The following is an 18690-nucleotide window of genomic DNA, read 5'->3' on the forward strand; positions in this document are numbered from 1 at the left end:
CTCTTAATTTGAGCGGATTTCCTTTTGATTTAAGCTTAAATCTGATTGAATCAAGAGTCTTTCTTCTTGTCTATGCTTTCAAGAGTCTGGATGTTTCTGTTGATGATCCGATGTTTTTTTTCCAGTGAATGGACCCTTTGGACAGAAATGATTGGTTGGACGAAAAATTCGTTATTTGACTGCCTTAATAAAACGAAGTAGTTAGCTTATTAAGAATGAGAGATCGATACAGAAAGAGGGTAAAACTATGACAAGAAATGGGGAAAACGATGAAAAATAGAAAATAGGGAAAAAACGAAATTTGTGAGAAATGAAAAAAAAAACTAGGAAAGAATAAATCAGCTTTGATGCTTAGTCTGTTTAAGAAAGAAAGAGATTTTGTAAAAATATTTTGTTATTAGTACGGGTTTGAGATCAGAAAAAGGTGGAAAAATGTTCGATCAATTTTGATAATTGCTGGGAATTTGGACAAGGTTTTAGAAAACGGCGGACTGAGAGGGGGATGTAAGTGCCACAAGACATGTTTTTGCTCGAAAATGACATTCTGACAATCCTCTCCGATTCAGTTAAAATCCAACTCAAATTCGGAAAATGTTAAATGTGGTTTAAGCGCCGCGTTTTAACAAAACCATGTGTCAAAGAACATGCTTTCTCCCATCTTTTCAAGTATGAACACATATATGTCGACGGTGAAACTACCAAACCACGTATCTCGGTTTGCGACGTCGCAGACTTCCTGTCATACTTTATTTTTTAAATGAAAAACTACTTAACATCCAGTCTTGAAAATTTCTGTGATTTTTCCTCTTTGTGCGGAGAAAATTCCGTGAAAATTTCAAGGAATGATATTGATTTGGTCTACTTCAAAAAAATAAAATGTGAGTGTAGATTTTTAAACACCGCAAACGAGATACGTGGTTTGGTAGTTTCACCGTCGATGTGTGTTTCCTACAGGGCGAACAAAACTTCTCAACCGGGTGATAAAAACTACTACTGCTTTTCAACCTTGAAATATATTGATACTCTGAATATTTGATGATTGTATATTGATGCAAATATTTTCAATTTCCTCGTTTTCGCCTAGTCCCTCTCGGACCTCGTTACTAAAATACCCATACTCCTTGTGCCTCGTACTACGTTGTGTGGTACTATGTGTTTAATTGACTTCAATATCCGTGGCTCGTTTTGAAGCTGTAAATGGCTCTCATCAAATTTTTACTCAATCAATTTTTTCTCATCAATTTTTGTGTTTCCGCTTTTGATGGCAACTTTCACTGTGTTATCGTCTTAATAATCGTTTACATATAAGTACCGATGAGGTAGTTTTTCATAGGTCATACCGCAGACCTGCTCAGCAAAGATGCATCATTAATGCGACTTAAGAGTCCTTCTAACTTTGTTTTAGTTACATTCACCACTGTGTTTTAAAAATTATCATGCATAGAATACATCTTCATCAATTGGTGCTACGCAGGCAAATTATCTAGGGTAGCATTTTCATCCAAAGAAAGACAAAGTAATCATTATACTCCTCAATTAACTTTCATCTTCTCAATTTAAGTGATAACTGGGATCTGTGTCTAAAAGGACTCAGTCTTAGTATATACTGCACTATGAAATGTGAATAAAAATAAACGTAAACTTGTTTCAGCGTGAATTATTTTTCACAAGAAACGATCCAATTCAAGGAATCCTTGAGCCTTAAAAGCTTCACAATTGAAAGATTCGATGAAAAGGACTGGATCGACGAGAACACGATGAAGTGCCTGCGATCTAACTTCATCATTTTCGCCCTTGTCATTTACGGTGCATCTCAGTTGTGTGGCACATCATCGAGTAATGAAAGATCGAAATTCAATCACCTCCTCCTGAAAGCCGTTCAACAGACTTTACGTTTTTTCAAAATGCCCAACGTTTACATTTTCAATTACGATTCGGAGAGTTCGCCGAACACGATGATTCGCATGTTTCACGAGAATCTATTTCCGACGTCAATCGGTTCTGAGGTTACCTCGGATTTTCAGGTACGTCAAGGGCCTAAAATAATTATTTTAACCGTGAAAAATTGTGCAGATATCGTGGGTCCCATTCTCAGCCTAGACTCTAAACTTGAGATCAGTCGGAATTCTCCCGATGTCAGACGTACTTTTCAGCCGCAAAGAGTTTGCGCGGACTCTCACGAGAAGAATCATGTCGGAGAAACGAACACTTCCAAAACCTGCAATCTACCCTGGAGTATCGGCGAGGCAGTTTTACGAGAGGGCTCAAGACTACCGAAACGACTGAAAGAACTAAGACAGAGACTTATGCTCCATCCAGTCTGGAACGCAGCGAACTACCTCATCTTCGCCGTGCGAATTAATGACGTCACCCAATGTGATTTGCCCCTCGTGTTTAAACTCATATGGCGCCTTTTCCGCGGTCATAAGACCGTCATTTGTCTTGACGAGCGGTGCCTCAACTACGATCCTTTCAATGACGTCATCCACTCGTACACAATCGAGAGTGAAGTTTACCTCGACTTCTCGATATCGAACCTACGCGGGAAGCGAATCACCGCACTATTGTACTTCAGGGACTTCGACAACTTCTTCGACCTGAAGTTCTGGTCCCAGATGATGGACTTCCTCGTCAGAACATTTCGCGATCATGTAGGAGGATCCCAAGTCGGGACCACGCGCACTGCGCATTTCCAGGGCGGCTCATTGGACCGAGCGGACTTTACGAAGGCGATCGAGGATGATGCGGAAGTGATAATTCTAGAGGACGATCTTCGGAATCTCGACTTCCGTCATCTTGAAGTTCTGTCCGTCCTGGATTCCGGACAGATCTGCTTCATCGTGCCCGAGCGAGGACCCATGCCCTCCTACTTGACGCCAGTCAAATGTTTCACCGGGGCTGTCTGGCGATTCATTTTCGGCACTATCGTCCTGTTCGTCATCGTCCATGAGATATATCGGCGATTTTGCATCCGCGTGGATAATTCGCAAGCAGCGGAGAACGTCTCGACGGTTTTCGCGGTTTACTCTTACGTTCTCTGCGTGGGCCAGTCCCGGTTACTCGTCGATTTCTCGACGGGGAAGATTCTTTTCGGAATCTTCTCGTTCTCATTTTTGATCCTGTCCTCGGTTTTTTTGAGCCTCATGGTTGATAACTTGAGCAAGAGGTTGCGCTACGCTCCCTTGAACACTGTGGAAGAGGTTAGGGACTCTGAGCTCTTGTTGCAGTCCGTTAACAGAAGCCTTGATAATTACCTCTTCTCGGACGAACCACGATATGAGTGGATCAAAGAACGGTTCATAAACTCCTGGGAGGATATATGGGTTAAACGGGGGGAAGCTATGGCTTTTGCTAACTATAACGAGAACCAGACTGATGTTCGGATGTTCAGTTGGATAGGAGCGAACATTTCGGAGGTAATAATAACACTTTTTTTTCTCTTTTTTAAAATTTCTTATCAAATGAAAATATGCAGCATAAGTAACGAGGATACGTCATGGCCATGGATATATCATTAGTAAAAATTGAATGAATATTACACGTAAAATGTGTATTTTACAACTTTTGAGCAGATAGAATTTATGATTTACACTTTTTCTCACTAGTCCTCAAAATTCCTTGACAGAGCACGGACGTTTCAGCTTCTTCAGAAATTATATACATTTGTTCGTGTATGTCTTTTAATCGAGTTAGATCATTTAAAGCTCTAATTAGGTATCATTATGGTGAAGTCTCCAAACCACGTTTCTTGGTTCAGGACCTTGCAAACTGCTATACTTCAAAATAATAAATTATTCCAGCAGAAAACTATCCAGCGGCGTTTCTTGAAAATAACTGTAACTAATTTACCTGTGTGAAGAATATCCTAAGAAAATTGAAAATAATGTTATGATAATTTGTTTTCCATTGTTAAAAAGAAATGAAATGAGATATACAATTTTGAAGCACCGCAATTCAGATACGTGGTTTGGGTATTACACCGTTGATCTGATTTTCTCACTGAGGACTCAATTTTCCAGTTCCTTGTGTCGTATGAAGTCATCCATATTTTCATTATTTACCCCTCCCCCACCCCAAAAAATATGTTCTATCGCATACAAACTTACAAGCACTCATCCCTTATATTTTCAGAATAATTTGTCTTTTCCTCACGAGGAAACGTAACTCTTTTTCAATTTTGCAAAATTAACTCGATTAATTCAATTGTTTACACGAGTATGACAAGACTATTTTTGTCCAAAATTTTGCTGGATTTAAAAACACTCAACAGTTTTCTAGCCCAATTATTTGCGAGTAGAAATTTTGCGACATTGAAATATGGTCTCGTTCTTACTACCGGGAAAAGACTAGGGCCTTGTCCACACGAGCGCGGTTCGAGGAACTTCGGGCGTACAAGTTCCGGGAACTTGTTATAATTCACCCATGACTTATTTCTGGAACCCCTAGTTCGCGGAACTCATTCGTCCAAACTGCGTTCGTGTGGACAAGGCCGTAATAATTGGACTGAGTTTATCAGAAAGGAACCAACACACATCAAGCTGAAACTGAGAAAAAGAGGTTTGAAGTTTTATATTCCTCCATAGAACTCAACGTAGAAAGTAAACGTTAACCCCTATTTTCACAAACTAATATTTGTTTTTCAACGTTGAGTATTTGGCAGGAAAAAATATACAAGAAGAGGAACCAAAAACATTCTTAACTTAATTTTTTCAAAAAATGTGGGTCGGTTCTTTTTTGATAAACTCGGTCCTGTGGCTTTATCACCGAAAACTCAAACTGACAAAATGATGACATGTGCAAATCAGGTCTCTCATGATATGGCATGTATGTGTGATACAATAGAAAAATGTAAATATGGTTGTATGGTGGTATAATATGGTGTTAGATGGTATTATGGTTTTTTTCTGTGGACAAAGATAGACAAGATGATTTTGTGATTTGTGTATTTCACAATGATTTGTGTATTTCACAATGATTTGTGTATTTCACGATGATTTGTGTAATTCACGATGATTTTTGTATTTCACGATGATTTGTGTATTTCACGATGATTTGTGTATTTCACGATGATTTGTGTATTTCACAATGATTTGTGAATTTCACGATGATTTGTGTATTTCACGATGATTTGTGTATTTCACAATGATTCGTGTATTTCACAATGATTCGTGTATTTCACAATGATTTGTGTATTTCACAATGATTTTTGTATTTCAAAATGATTTGTGTATTTCACAATGATTTTTGTATTTCACGATGATTTTTGTATTTCACAATGATTTGTGTATTTCACGATGATTTGTGTATTTCACGATGATTTGTGTATTTCACAATGATTTGTGAATTTCACGATGATTTGTGTATTTCACGATGATTTGTGTATTTCACAATGATTCGTGTATTTCACAATGATTCGTGTATTTCACAATGATTTGTGTATTTCACAATGATTTTTGTATTTCAAAATGATTTGTGTATTTCACAATGATTTTTGTATTTCACAATGATTTTTGTATTTCACAATGATTTGTGTATTTCATTTTCAGGTCGCTTCGCGCAGCCTCATTAACGCAACCTCGGCTATACTCCGCAACGACGCCTTCATAGTCTTCGTGCCTCACCTTTTGAAAAACCGGGAGCTGATGAGTGTGGAGGATATCGGGAGCCCCGGAGGCAAAGTCGATTTACACATCGTGGACGAGTGTATAATGAGCTATCCATACGACATGCGCCTGTTGGCCAACTCGGTATACGGTTCCGAGATCAAGAAAATCGTTGCTCGACTTCGAGAGGCTGGAATTTCAGCGAGGGAATTCGAGAGAATTCACACATTGGACTGGTTCGACAGATTTCGCCAGTATGAGGACAAGTATGAAAACGTCCCGCTTAGAGCTTTCTCGATGATGGACTTGAGAATCGCGTTCTTGGCTCTCATTGTCGGGCTTGTGGCAAGCTCGTTTGCGTTTGTAGCCGAGCTTTTGACTGAATTTCCGGTCGGACAGCGATATTTTCAAAACATGTTCAGTATATTGCAAAAGTTGAGGAAAATTTTCTAAAAAATGGTAGTTGAGAATGTTTAGTAAAAAAATGTTGCAGTCCTTTTAACATGCTCTTAAAAGCATTCTAGAATATATGATAGCATGAATGTACATAACGACATAAATTGGCATGAAGAACATATATGTACATAACAACATATGAATTGACATAAGAGCATACGTATTATAAACTTCTATTAAACTTTTGTTGGAGCTAACCCAACAATATAATTAATTATATTGAAATTATAGAGAAATAATCACATTTTATCCGGGACATAATAAAGTTACGACTTTTAAAAGAAGTTTGTTTTATCATTTCTCGAGTTTTCTTCAACATTCAAATTGTTCTTTTCAAATTTTTTGTTTTTTTTATTTTTTATTTTGATGAGAGAATTATTAACTTGTAAATTTGAGATAAAATGCGTAGTTTGATCCAATTTTACCCAAAAAATTGTCTTAAACGATGAGCTTATTGACCAAAACTTTGTAAAACTTTGTGAACGTTTGATTTGACGACTGCAGACGCATTTGGCAACATTTTGGATTCGACTTTTGACATCAAACATGTGGACCCCATTAAACAGAAAGGAACCAAGCCACATCAGCTATTGCCAAAAACAGGGAAATTGTATTTTTTACGAGAGAACGTTTGTGCGGATTCCTTTGAAAATTTTAAGGAATTTGCTTTGTATTATGGAGGAAATTCACTGAAATTTGCACAAAAATCAGCACAACCGTTTTTCATGTAAAAAATTAAATTGCCCGATTTTTGACAATAGCTAATGTGGCTTGGTTCCTTTTTGTTTAACGCGGTCCATGTTCGGATCATTGAAGATTCATTCACTGACCTTGCAACTTACAGCAAGTAGTATTTAAAAATAGTGTGATAAGGCAACAACTCAATTTTTTCCCTTTTTCTAATCATCGAACTCCTTCAAAAGCCACACGAAGTTGGTCCTTTATCATAAGCGAGCCCTGTCGGGTCCACCCCCGCCCCGTGGGCGAGCCGTGGGAGCGCCCCGCGTCCCCGCGTAATCGCAGCCAAACAATCCCTTCTCAAACTTTGCGTCGCACCTTCCCCTCCGTCCGTGACACAGCAGCGTTTTCTCTTTCTCATATAATCAGATTAATTTTAAATTTCACGTTTCGCTTTCGCTCGGGTTCACTCCGCGGAGAGCTGGAGCAGGCGCGCAGCTGCATTTTATTTCTCTCGCGGAAAAATATCAGCACGTCGACAGCCCTCCCGACGCACAGTGTGCTCGGGGTGAAAGTTCTCGGAATTTCAGCGTGATAGAGAATTTGCAGGTGTCTGAAATTTGATGAATTTCGTGTTTGAATGGACGCTACCAAGAGAGCTGAACACGAGGTGAACCTTGGCTCATAAATTGAACAATTATTGGAGGAGATATGACAAAATAATCTAATCTGCTAAAATACATGCGGTTAAATGGGAAATGCCGCCAGATGACGTCACTAGGCGGCGCATTTTCTCACTTTTAAATCTATTTTTGTACTATTTCCCATTGCCAAAAAAAATTATAAAAAATACTGAATAAACAACTCATTAGGCACTTTCAGATGAAGCAATAAGAAAATTGCGTGCAAATTCTCCATTTAACCGATTATATTCGAAATCACGTGAGCGCCAATCTTTACTTTGGTGGTAGATTGTTTTTTCTTTGTTTTCTTTGGTATAATCAATCATTCCTGATTTCAAAATAGCCTTCTGAAAGAACATACATTTTTTTGGATTTCGAAGATTGTGAAAAAAGCGAATACAATTGTTTTTCTTGTTTTTCTCGCATTTGCAATTTTGGCGCTCATGTGATTTGGAAAATAATCGATTCAATTTTGCCGTACTCTAAGAACTTAAAATTGACTGCCATGAGTGGCGCCTCGAAAGATTCCAACGCGATCTTCAGAGATGAGACCAGGAGGATTTCATCCATCCGATTTCCCAGTTGATGATTACAAAATCTCAATTTTGAGTTGTGACGTATACGTACGTACGTAATTTTTTATGCATATTTTTCCCAGCACTTTGATTTTTTTCTCTCTCTTCTTTTTAATATTTTCAAAATGCTTACACATACTCATAAAAAAATATACACGTCTCTAGCATCTACCTGGATGTTGAAAAATATTGTCAAAACACTCTTCCGTATTTTTGATCATTTCGAAGTTCGAACATATATCTTCAGAAATATTTTCATGAAAACACGATAAAAATATCTTGAAAATATTTGCCCGTCCAATACTAAACATGTTGACCAAAATTCGGCAAGATATTTGTCTATAAAATATTGCCGATGATTTGAAAATATTTTCTAAATCATTTGTCCTGACTCAGCTTCTTTGAGCCCACGGAGCGATGGGACGTGAACCCTCTCGCCTAACTTTCCTTATAAATTTCACTTATGTTTTCGCCACCCCTTCTGCCCCGCCCCATCACGCGGCGGCGTCTTATCGCGCGACACCTCTTTCGCATTTACTCCCTTCCACCCCCCCCCCCCGTCCGCAAGTCAACCGCCCTCCGCGTCCTCCCCCCTCCCCATCACCATTTTCTCTCTCCATCATCAGTTATTCGCTTTCACTTGAACATCAAATTAATCGTATTTTTCTATCAAGCTTTGTCTTACGCTATTCGCTGGATATCGTTCTTTCTCTCTTTCTCCGCATCTATTGCAGTACCTTCGCTTTCTCTCTCTGCCCTCCTCTCAACATTCGAATTAGTTGGTTTTTAGTTTTTTGGATTCACTTCTTTGTTTTAATCCGCAGTTGGAGAAAGTTTTTATTAAGGGAAGGGAAGAAAGTTAGTTAAATTAAGCATGATATACAGTGGGAGCTGAAAATGCACCAAAAAAAAAAAAAAAAAAAAAAAAAAAAAAAAATTCTTAATATTGGCAATCGCAAATAATATAATATACGTTCAGAAAAAATTGGTCCGTACTCTATGTCTTATATTAGGGTATACAGTAAAAACGAAGAACGACGCATCAATCGTTTTAGCTGATTTTGGCGCCTACCAAGTCAAATGGTTGAATTAAACAAGTTGCTGGCTGGTATACAACCAGATTTCTGTTTTACTCAATCGTATTTCTTGGTTAGCGCCAAAATTAGCTGAAAATATAACGGAAAATCATACTTCATACTTCCGTGTGTTTTTTCTCGGATTGAATTGGCGATTTCAAATTTTTACAATGTAAAAGTCACAGTATAGTTAAGTAAACTTTTTTACTTTTTTTCCTTTTACAAGTAAAGGGAACTTTATTCACATTTTATTTACATACAAATAGGAATAGACGTATAAAGTAATTAATCTACTGTTTCACATTTAGTTGCAGTTATTATTCTTACAATTTTAATAAAGTTGATCCCACAATTTTTATGAAATTGACTAGGCTGTGACGTAAAACCAGAGCGAATCATCTAGTTGCAATAATTCGAATGTTTCATTTTTTCTATTGTGCAGCTTTGTAGATTGGCAAAACATTTTCCATAGATCTGGGTGTTTCCTCAGAGATTATTATACCGTCCTGGGCAACACACACAAGAAACCGAAGAAAATATACGTACCATTATGTAGTATAACTTAAATCAACGCACAAAAAATTTGCTTAAAAACTCAGCAGCGTTTCAACTTTGCCCAGAAAAGGAGTCTAAGGAAGAAATTATTCTTGCAGAAGCTTTGTTTGTCTTTCACTCTAACTCAGCAATGTCTATTTTGTTTATGCTTAAAGAATGCGCTTTCTCATTTAAAACTTGTCAGCAAAGCATGCACCTTATCAGTTTTAATTTTCTCTTTCGCGAAGGTTGAGTTCGAATAAGTTTGGATGGCTTTGGGAAACCAACCCCCTATTACAAAAAAGAACGAGGACGGTGGAAAATGAAAGAAATTAAATTTCCGCTGCTCTGCTTTGCATTTTCTCGGACTGAGATATGATATACATTACCCATTCATTACCTGTTTGATCCATTCCGTCCTGGTCTCTCTTTCCTGCATTCTGCAAAGGGATGTGCAATATGTGCAGCGTAAAATCGTTACGTATAATATATAAATTGCACAATTCTGAATTTACTTTTTTCTGACACTCCTTCCTGTCCACCTGACCTAGATTTCCCTCTTCTCCGATTCCAAAAATCATACTCAATGTAAAGCCATTAGAGTCAGTGGCGTGGCGTGAATGATCGATTATCGATATTCCCTCATTTGTAGCTATGGTGAAGAATCGATTATTAAGATGTTCGCTGCGAACACCCTATCTATCGATCCTTTCACATGGGTTTCAATAGCAGATCAATAGATATATCGCAAAGCACGCCACGCCACAGATAAGAGTAACCCTCAACGTATTACGTCTAAGGCGCAGATGTGCCTCAGGACTCAGGAGGTCGGACAACGAACAAGTGATCAGGAGGCGCAGCCTAGTTTGAAAAAAGTGTTAAGTTCATTAAATTGCTGCACTGGGTTGTAATGTTTAGTCAGGTGGGGTAAATATATAGGGTCGGAAATGCCAAAGTAAGAATACTTTGCAAACCCGGAAAGAAATCATTCAAAATCATCACGTAACTTTGGATTACAATTCCTGTAATCCATAAATTGAAATATACGTTATTTCTCCGCATATACCATTCAATGTCAATGGCTAAAGTGAAAAACGCAATAAAAATACACTATAATGAGTAAACTCCATCACGGTGCTGCAAATCTTCCCTCATATCTCATTTTTTGAAAACTTGCGAACCGTCTCTTGAAATAGATTAAAATGTTTTTCATTCCTTCAAAAATATTCACAGAACATTTCAAGGAGATATTTCGGTTTTTTTCTTCTTTTTTCCCCTTTTAGTAAAATAAAATACGGTCGGATATTTTAAAGCATTGTAACGCCGAGACATATCTCCCGACTTACATCATTGATATGCAACTTTTACACGGTTTCATGCCTGACCTTGTTCAAACAGAATACTGCAAGAACGTCAGTTTCGAGTAATCCGTCAAAAACACGAATTCAGATAAAGGGAGCTACTTCCACGGGGCAGTAGTTTGCACTAATCGATGCTTTGACAAGGCTACCCTCCTCTCTCGGCTCGCTCAATTCGACAAATTGACGTATGTATGCTAAAAGGAGGTATATTTCTCGCAAACCCTATACACATAGTACTTTTTAGCATCAATATTCCAAATAATAATAATTGTTGGACAAATTAAAACATTCCGCAGGGTCGTTTCAGGTGAGCTGGGAAGAATGGACGCGGAAGGACCCTTGGGTCAAATATTGGGACAGCCGATGACGGACCCTTCGGACCTGTCGAACTTGAATGGAAGGTGTATGCGGAAACAGGAGCAAGGAACAATGCTCCCCTTTCATCCAGACATCCTCCTTCTGCAGACATTTTACTCTTGTTCGGCGATTCCTCAGCTGTACTGCAAATTCCGTCTTTTGAATGAGATTAGCATCTAGACATGCCTTGCGGAGGGAAAATGCTGTATGAGTTTTCTAATATTACCGAATTTCTCCCGGTAAAATATTAATTTTTGAGAAAGTTACGGATACGTTCTTTTCACATTTTCAGATATTTCATATTGAACTACAACTATAAGTTCTCCGCAAATTATACAGAAAAAGATTAAAAAAGTCCCCTGGAAGTGCGTATTTTGTACTAGCAGCGCAGGGCTGCTTAGGTTAAGCAGCTTCTGCGTTTCAATTATTTCAACTGAAAGTAGATCAATGAGAGATATCTTAATATTTAATTTGAAAAATAGAATGAAATTGTGAATCAACCACTGTACTAATTGCGAGGGGCGTTGGTTCATTTGAAAGGTGTTGTTCTCAATGCTTCGGGAAAACTATAAATTATTTTCTGGGGTTCGTCCCCGATTTTTAAATCCCTAAAAACTCATAAATTGGATGAGGGGAAGTGGGGGTTTTTTGTTTTTCGGAAAAGTTTTGTTGCTACGCATCTTACTTTACTGTTTGCTGTCTTTTTATCAGCTGTTTTCATTCAACAATCATCATTAAGTGAGGTTACTTCCAACACTCAACTGCCATCAACTTACATTTTTCTTTTCCCGCGTTTTTTTTTTTTTTTTTTTTTTTTTTTTTTTTTTTTTTTTACGGTTTTTCATGATTGGTTCCATATTTTTCCTATTGCCAATTTTTCCTCATTAAGGCAATAACCTCCAAGTTTTTTTTCTCATTTCCGATCAGAACTTTTCACGCTGTTTCTTTTCAATGTGTATAAATATGTTTATTATTAATTTCCATTTTCATTTCATCCTTTTTCTTCTGATTTATTTTTTTTAATTTAAAAATTGAACTTTTCAGTTATGATTTTGTTAAAATAATAATAATTTTTACTAATTTTAATTTTAAATTTAACAGTTGTTATGAGTGAAATTTTCAATGACCGAGGCGGTCGTCCTCCAAAACGTGGTCGCGTTTTCCAGAATTCTTCGCATGTTCGTTTAGTGAAGCAAGAACTTAACTCTGTTATTAGTATAGAAAATCAAAGTTTCATTTCTTCATTTCGGAAGTATAAAATTGATGATCAGAACTTTGATGAAAATTTTGTTACCAAATTTTCAGTCGGTTCAATGAATATAATTTGTCATCATTGTGATGCTCGCCATTTTCAGGGTGACATGTCCAATGGTCATTTTAATAACTGCTGCCAAAATGGCTTAATTTCTTTAACGAGTATTCGGACAAATACCGATTTGAAATCATTATTTTTATATTCTCCAAATTTCATAAAGCATATCAGAAATTATAATAGTGCTGTTGCTTTTGCCTCTTTCTCTGTAAATCGAATTGATATTCCGGGTGATGGACCTTATTGCTTTAAATTTCAAGGATCCATATATATGTAAGTTTATTTAATATTTACCGTTACGTAACGTACTTTTTTCAGTTTCTCAGTCCGTCCCTCCCTCCTTCCCACCCCTTAACGCATCCGGAATGCAGCTGCATTCCGGATGCATTTAAAAAATAAAAAAAGATCTTCTTTAAAATTAGTTTGAAAACAAATGTAAAACCTAAAAAATAATTTTGTATGAAGATTAAAACAAAATTTTAGTTTAAAGTTTACTAAATAAAATTACAATTTTTGAAAACATTTGTTATATTTATTCTCTCAAAGAAATAATTAGACCCGATTCAAAGACAAAACAGAAAATTAAATGAAAATAAATAAAAAAAAAAAAAAATGTGAAAGTGAAAAGTGTACAGGAAAAATAAGGGGCTGCGAAGCAGCCCCATAAGCCCCTAGTAGATATTACTTCGGATTTCACCTCGAAACTTTGAGGAACATGTCTGCGTATCCCCCCATTACTTTTCAAAGAAATGAGTGTTGAGAGTTGAATATTTTGAGCTACATGTCCCCATCCAACCAACTTCTCCTCGCAGCGAAACGTTGCTTTCTTTTCAGAAGAAGGCAAGAAGAGACCAGGAAACGCCAGCCATGCTTGTTTTCTTATATAATCGTTTCTATTATTTTTTAATTATGAGTGGGAGCGTTTTAAATGGTTATTTTTTTTCTCGGGAGTTAAAGAAAATTAACAAATGATCCTAGCAGCATTGCAGACTGCGATGCTTATTGCTGCACATCGCGAAATGTAAGTCAACTATTTCTCTATTCACTCGGTAGACTTTGAATGTTACAAATGAAGGTGTTAGAGTCAGAGGGGCTGAATTTCATTGCAAAAGTTTCACGTGATGGCTTTCTTTATATTTTGTGACTGTGTGTTATGTATCGATACAAATGCTCCAAAAGATGTTTAAGAATAAAATTTCAACTTATGGAACTGTGTGACGTTTCAATGAAATTGAACCTCTCCGACTATCACCCCCGCAAATCTTTCAAGTTTTCTACTGATTTTGATCCGCTTTTTTATATATTTGTCCATCGAATCGGTGTTGATCCGTTCGCGATTTTATTTCTCGTTCGATTTATGTCGATCGAATACATACCCTCTCCTTACATGCAGCTACCTATCTTTCCCTCTTTTTTTAACTGAGCAATTCGCCTTCCGCTGCGTCTGCAACATTTGTTGTTACGAATATGATGTGCGTGCTGATTTCAGCTCATTACATACTTGATCTCTGAAGGCGTTTTAGGCGCGAAAGCAATATTCGCCTTCAGCTACGTTCGCAGCAATTGTTGTTACGGATATGTTGTGCGTGCTGATTTCAGATCATTACATAATCGACTCTTTGAAGGCATTTTATATGCGCAAGTAGCCCAATCTGTCGAACAACGAACGAAGTAGGGATTGAGAGATTCATTCAATCACACTTCTTTAATTATCCGACTGCAGATTGCGCTACTTGCGCGCATAAAACGCCTTCAGAGAGTCGAGTATGTAATGAGCAAAAATCATCACGCACGACATATTCGTAACAACAATTGCTGCAGACGCAGATGAAGGCGAATTGGTTCCTCACATAAAACGCCCTCAGAGAGTTAAGTATGTAATGAGCTAAAATCAGCACGCACAGCATATTCGTAACACCAATTTATTGCTGCAGACGCAGCAGCAGGAACATTGTATTGTTATCATATACTTTAACTAACTTTAAATATCTTACTCTGGATATAAAATCACTAGGGGGCCCTGCCCCCTGACCGCTACGCAGCCCAACTCCCGGGAGGGCGCCTCGTGCCCTCAGGCCCGCTTCGCGGGCCCTATACGCATATGTATAGGCAAAAATGTTCTTCCATTTTAATACACCATTTTGTGTTGGAGCTGCATCGATTTCAAAATTTTTGACGTATAACACTCAGATTTGTAAATGATGAGGAATAGCTGGATATACATAATTTCACAGTCCACTTACTGGAGAAATTTCCATTTATTATGTTATTTTTAAATACTTAATTTAAAAAAAAAATCGGATTTCGACCGTTAAGAGTTAATAATATTTGGTCCGTCTCGACGCGACGCAGCGCCTGCCTTCTCATTTTGTATCTGCTGTTTATCTGCTGTAAATATTAATAGAAATCAGCAATCAAGTAAATTGACCAATGCCACGAATCGAAGCCGGAAGAATGCAGGAAAAATTGAGTTAAACCTTATACCTTGGACCTTGAACCTTGAACCCTGAGCGATGCACCGTTCCTCAACTCTTCGAATGAGGAGCCCTTCACGAGCTTTTCCATTGTTTAATTGTTTATTCGAGTCACTCAGGTAGAATCCCACACCTTGACGTTTCTAGCGGAAACGACATATCTCTCACGCTATTAACATTGGACTTAAGTGACATGAGCTTTAAAAGCTCTACAACATTAAAAGTTCGGGGTTTCATAATTTTTTGCACATCTACATCTACTACAGACGACATACATGTAAAGATCATCCTTATCGGTCCGGCAGTTCGTCAGAAATAGTGCTTCCAAGATTTTGCTTGTAGCTGTATAATTTAGAGATGAAGAAAAAAGAGGTAGGGATTGTTGGATGATACGGGCATTTCAAACCACAGTACTATTCCGCTTTAACGAACTGTCAACGGACCGGCCGATTTCTTCGCTATAGCGAGATTTTCGTCATGGCGGTTTTTGTTACAGCGGAATAGTACTGTAATTGTGGTAGTACTTCAATAAATTATAGGTTACTGACCCGAATGTCGCGGTTCTATCTCAACTTGAGTTGCGGTCTTACCAAAATTAATTGGAAATGCCCGTATCGTCTGACAATTTAGGGTACCATCACAATTTTAGGGGATAACCCCTTTTCACTCCGGCCAGAGTGCGAAATTCGCGCCGGATCCATGCACTCACACTTTTAAATCTGTTTTTATAATTTTTCCCATATCAGAAAAAAAGTATAAAAAATACTGCGAAATCAGCTTTGTAAGCACTTTCAGATGAAGCGATAAAAAATTTTCATGCGAATTCTTCATTCAAAGCGCCTCTCGAAGGAAGATCTTTTCCACCTCCTCTTCGAAGGCAAAAAACCCCCAACAAAAACGTCAATTCGTCACCTTCCAGGCAAAGTATCACAAGCGCCATGCGACGTTTAAAAATTTCCGCCGCCATTTTGCTTTTTTACAGAGAAATTGTTCAACGAAGCTGTCCGAAAATTTCACTGAATTTTCTTTGTGCTGCCGATAAAATTTAGTGAAATTTCCAAACAGATTCAACCAACAATTTCTCAGTAAAAAAATAAAATGGCGGCGGGAAATTTTTAAACGTCGCATGGCGCTTGTGATACTTTGCCTGGAAGGTGACGAATTACCACCGAATCGAAGGACGACGGGCGACCTGACTTCTTCGGATGCGTCCGCTTGTCCGGCGTCACTCATTTCAAAATCCGCGAGGGGCGAGACACGAACGGGGGGGGGGGGGGGGGGGGGGGAGGGCACCGAGTTCTCAACAGCGGGCGACTCCGCCTTTGCACATGTTCGCTTGTCAACACAAAGGCTCGAAATTGCAGCTTCGGTTACGGGGCTGACAAAGACGAGAAAGGGCCGCGGTTCTCACGGAAGAGGCCGAAGACGTCCCGTCGCGACCGGGCAAAAACCGCCGATCCGCACCTTTTTAGAGTGGGAGTTACGCGCTTTTTGATTTGTTTGATTTGTCGAGCCTTTCTTTGGAGCACGCCGCGGCGCATTCACGATGGACGGTGTATTTTCGTTACATTTAATAAGTACATCGATGATTATCGCAATCTCAATAGCCGGCCCCTCGTTTAAGGGCAATATTGTTCGGCGCTCGCCGCCGCCCGCTGCGATCGCCCTGTCGGATACTATTATTAAAAACTTGTTACAGCCCTTGTCTTTCCTCGCCGCGATTTTCGGGCTTTTTTTTCTTCTTTTTTTTCTCCGTCGTCTTCGTCCCGCACATCTTTTCTCCTCGCTCGGATTCAAATCGGGGTTTTTTCTCGAAAGGGTTGCGCGACGAGTCCCCGTGACTTGACTTTTGTTCCGAAAGTCCCGAAGCCAAAAGTCACGGGAAAAATCCGAGTGAGGTTCTCGGGTCGTGAATAATCCAGCCTGAGGAAATATTTGATAATAGCTCGAAACTTTTTGCCTTCCTTTTTTCTTCTTCTTTTTGAAAATTATTAAAACTATATGAATTCCTTAAAGATTTTTTTTATTCTCATTCATTTCCTCATCTTCGCGTGTTAATTTATTCTATTTTTCTTGTCATATCCTCATTAGTCTCTTGTTTTTTCTTATTCTCTTATTTTCTTTTTTTCATCTTCTTAATTTGATTCTTCTTATTCTCCATTCTCCTCCTTCTCCTTCTTTTCGTTCCTTTTCTCCTTATTCTTACTAAAGTAAAGTAACAACTTAATCTGGGGAAAGGCTGCAAAAAACAGAAGATCAATAATAGAACCCGGGATGTTTCAAATGTTACAATTTTATTATCAACCGGAGAAAAAAACAAGCAGGAAGCTCCAACGCATTCGCGTCGGAAAGCGGCTCTGGCGACGGTAGGTAGTTGTTACGCGTTTACGGTTTCCTTGGTAACCTTTGTTTGCTATCAGCTGATGTCGAGTAGTATGACTAGGAAGCTCCAACCACGGCATTCTTCGAAAAAAGCGCGAAAACTTATAGATTTGAATTTTCAAATTTTAAACGTAAAGTACATTTTTTCCAGTGCGAGATTAAAGCACAGACCCGTTTTGAATTATTGACAGTATCACCATGATTCCAAAAATACACTACACAACATAGCATTCGCTCACAGGAAAAAGATATCAATTAAAATAAAATCAGTCCCCCCTAAACAGCAGAAAATGGCGACGATTCCCATCAACCAACACGCGGTCTCTCCAATGTAACATGGTCCGTTGATACTCCCCAGCTGGGACCGTCCGGAATAGCAGCTCTAGTGCAAGCACCAGAGCCGCTAAAATCTTTCTAATTTCTCTTTTCTCTTTTTCCTTTCCTCGTTCTGATTTTTTCTTTTTTTTCTTAATTTCACAATAGTTTTCCAAGGCTGAAAAACTATCCCCTGACGTAGGTGTACTTTGTTCTGCAAAAGGGAATACTTTCAATTTTGCACTCAATTGTATAAAATTATAATGCGTAACGCAAAATGCTTAAGGCGCGAGGCACCTCGGAGGATTGGACCGTGAGGCGGCCAGGGGATGTAGCTCCCTTGCTCCTTAAAATATCTTGGAATAATGCGCAGAGGAATCACATGAGTTTTCCGGTAGGAGACGGACCCGATCTATGTTGACAGCCGCTTCGTATTATCTTGAGACCGATTTGCGTGATACAATTCTATCAACCTCTGAGTAGGTGAAATTGTATAACCCCCGAAATGAAGGAAAATTCAGTTTCAAAGCCTCTGTTGATACGCGTAGACCGAGAGTTAGTGGTGCAAGAAAATTTTAGGAGAGTGTTTTGATGATAACATCCAAAGTAGAGTGTCGCTAAGCTATCAAAAAATACTTAAAATGGAAGGGGGATGGAAATATCCTACATCGTGCTTTCATGCAAGTGCAATGATGATAGCATGGAAAAAAGGTCCTTCTTTAATAGCGTTTCTTCATTTAGTGTGTGTTTTGTTACTTGCTTTATTTCTATTGATCGAGGAAAATATAAAAAGATCTCACGTGAGAAAATCAGGCACTCAATCAATTTGTTCTTCGAGTTTGGGATTCCGGGAAATTGCAACATAATTCATAAGAAGGAAGCAT

This window comes from Bemisia tabaci, chromosome 4 (assembly GCF_918797505.1).
Source record: "Bemisia tabaci chromosome 4, PGI_BMITA_v3".
Taxonomy (NCBI): Eukaryota; Metazoa; Arthropoda; class Insecta; order Hemiptera; family Aleyrodidae; genus Bemisia; species Bemisia tabaci.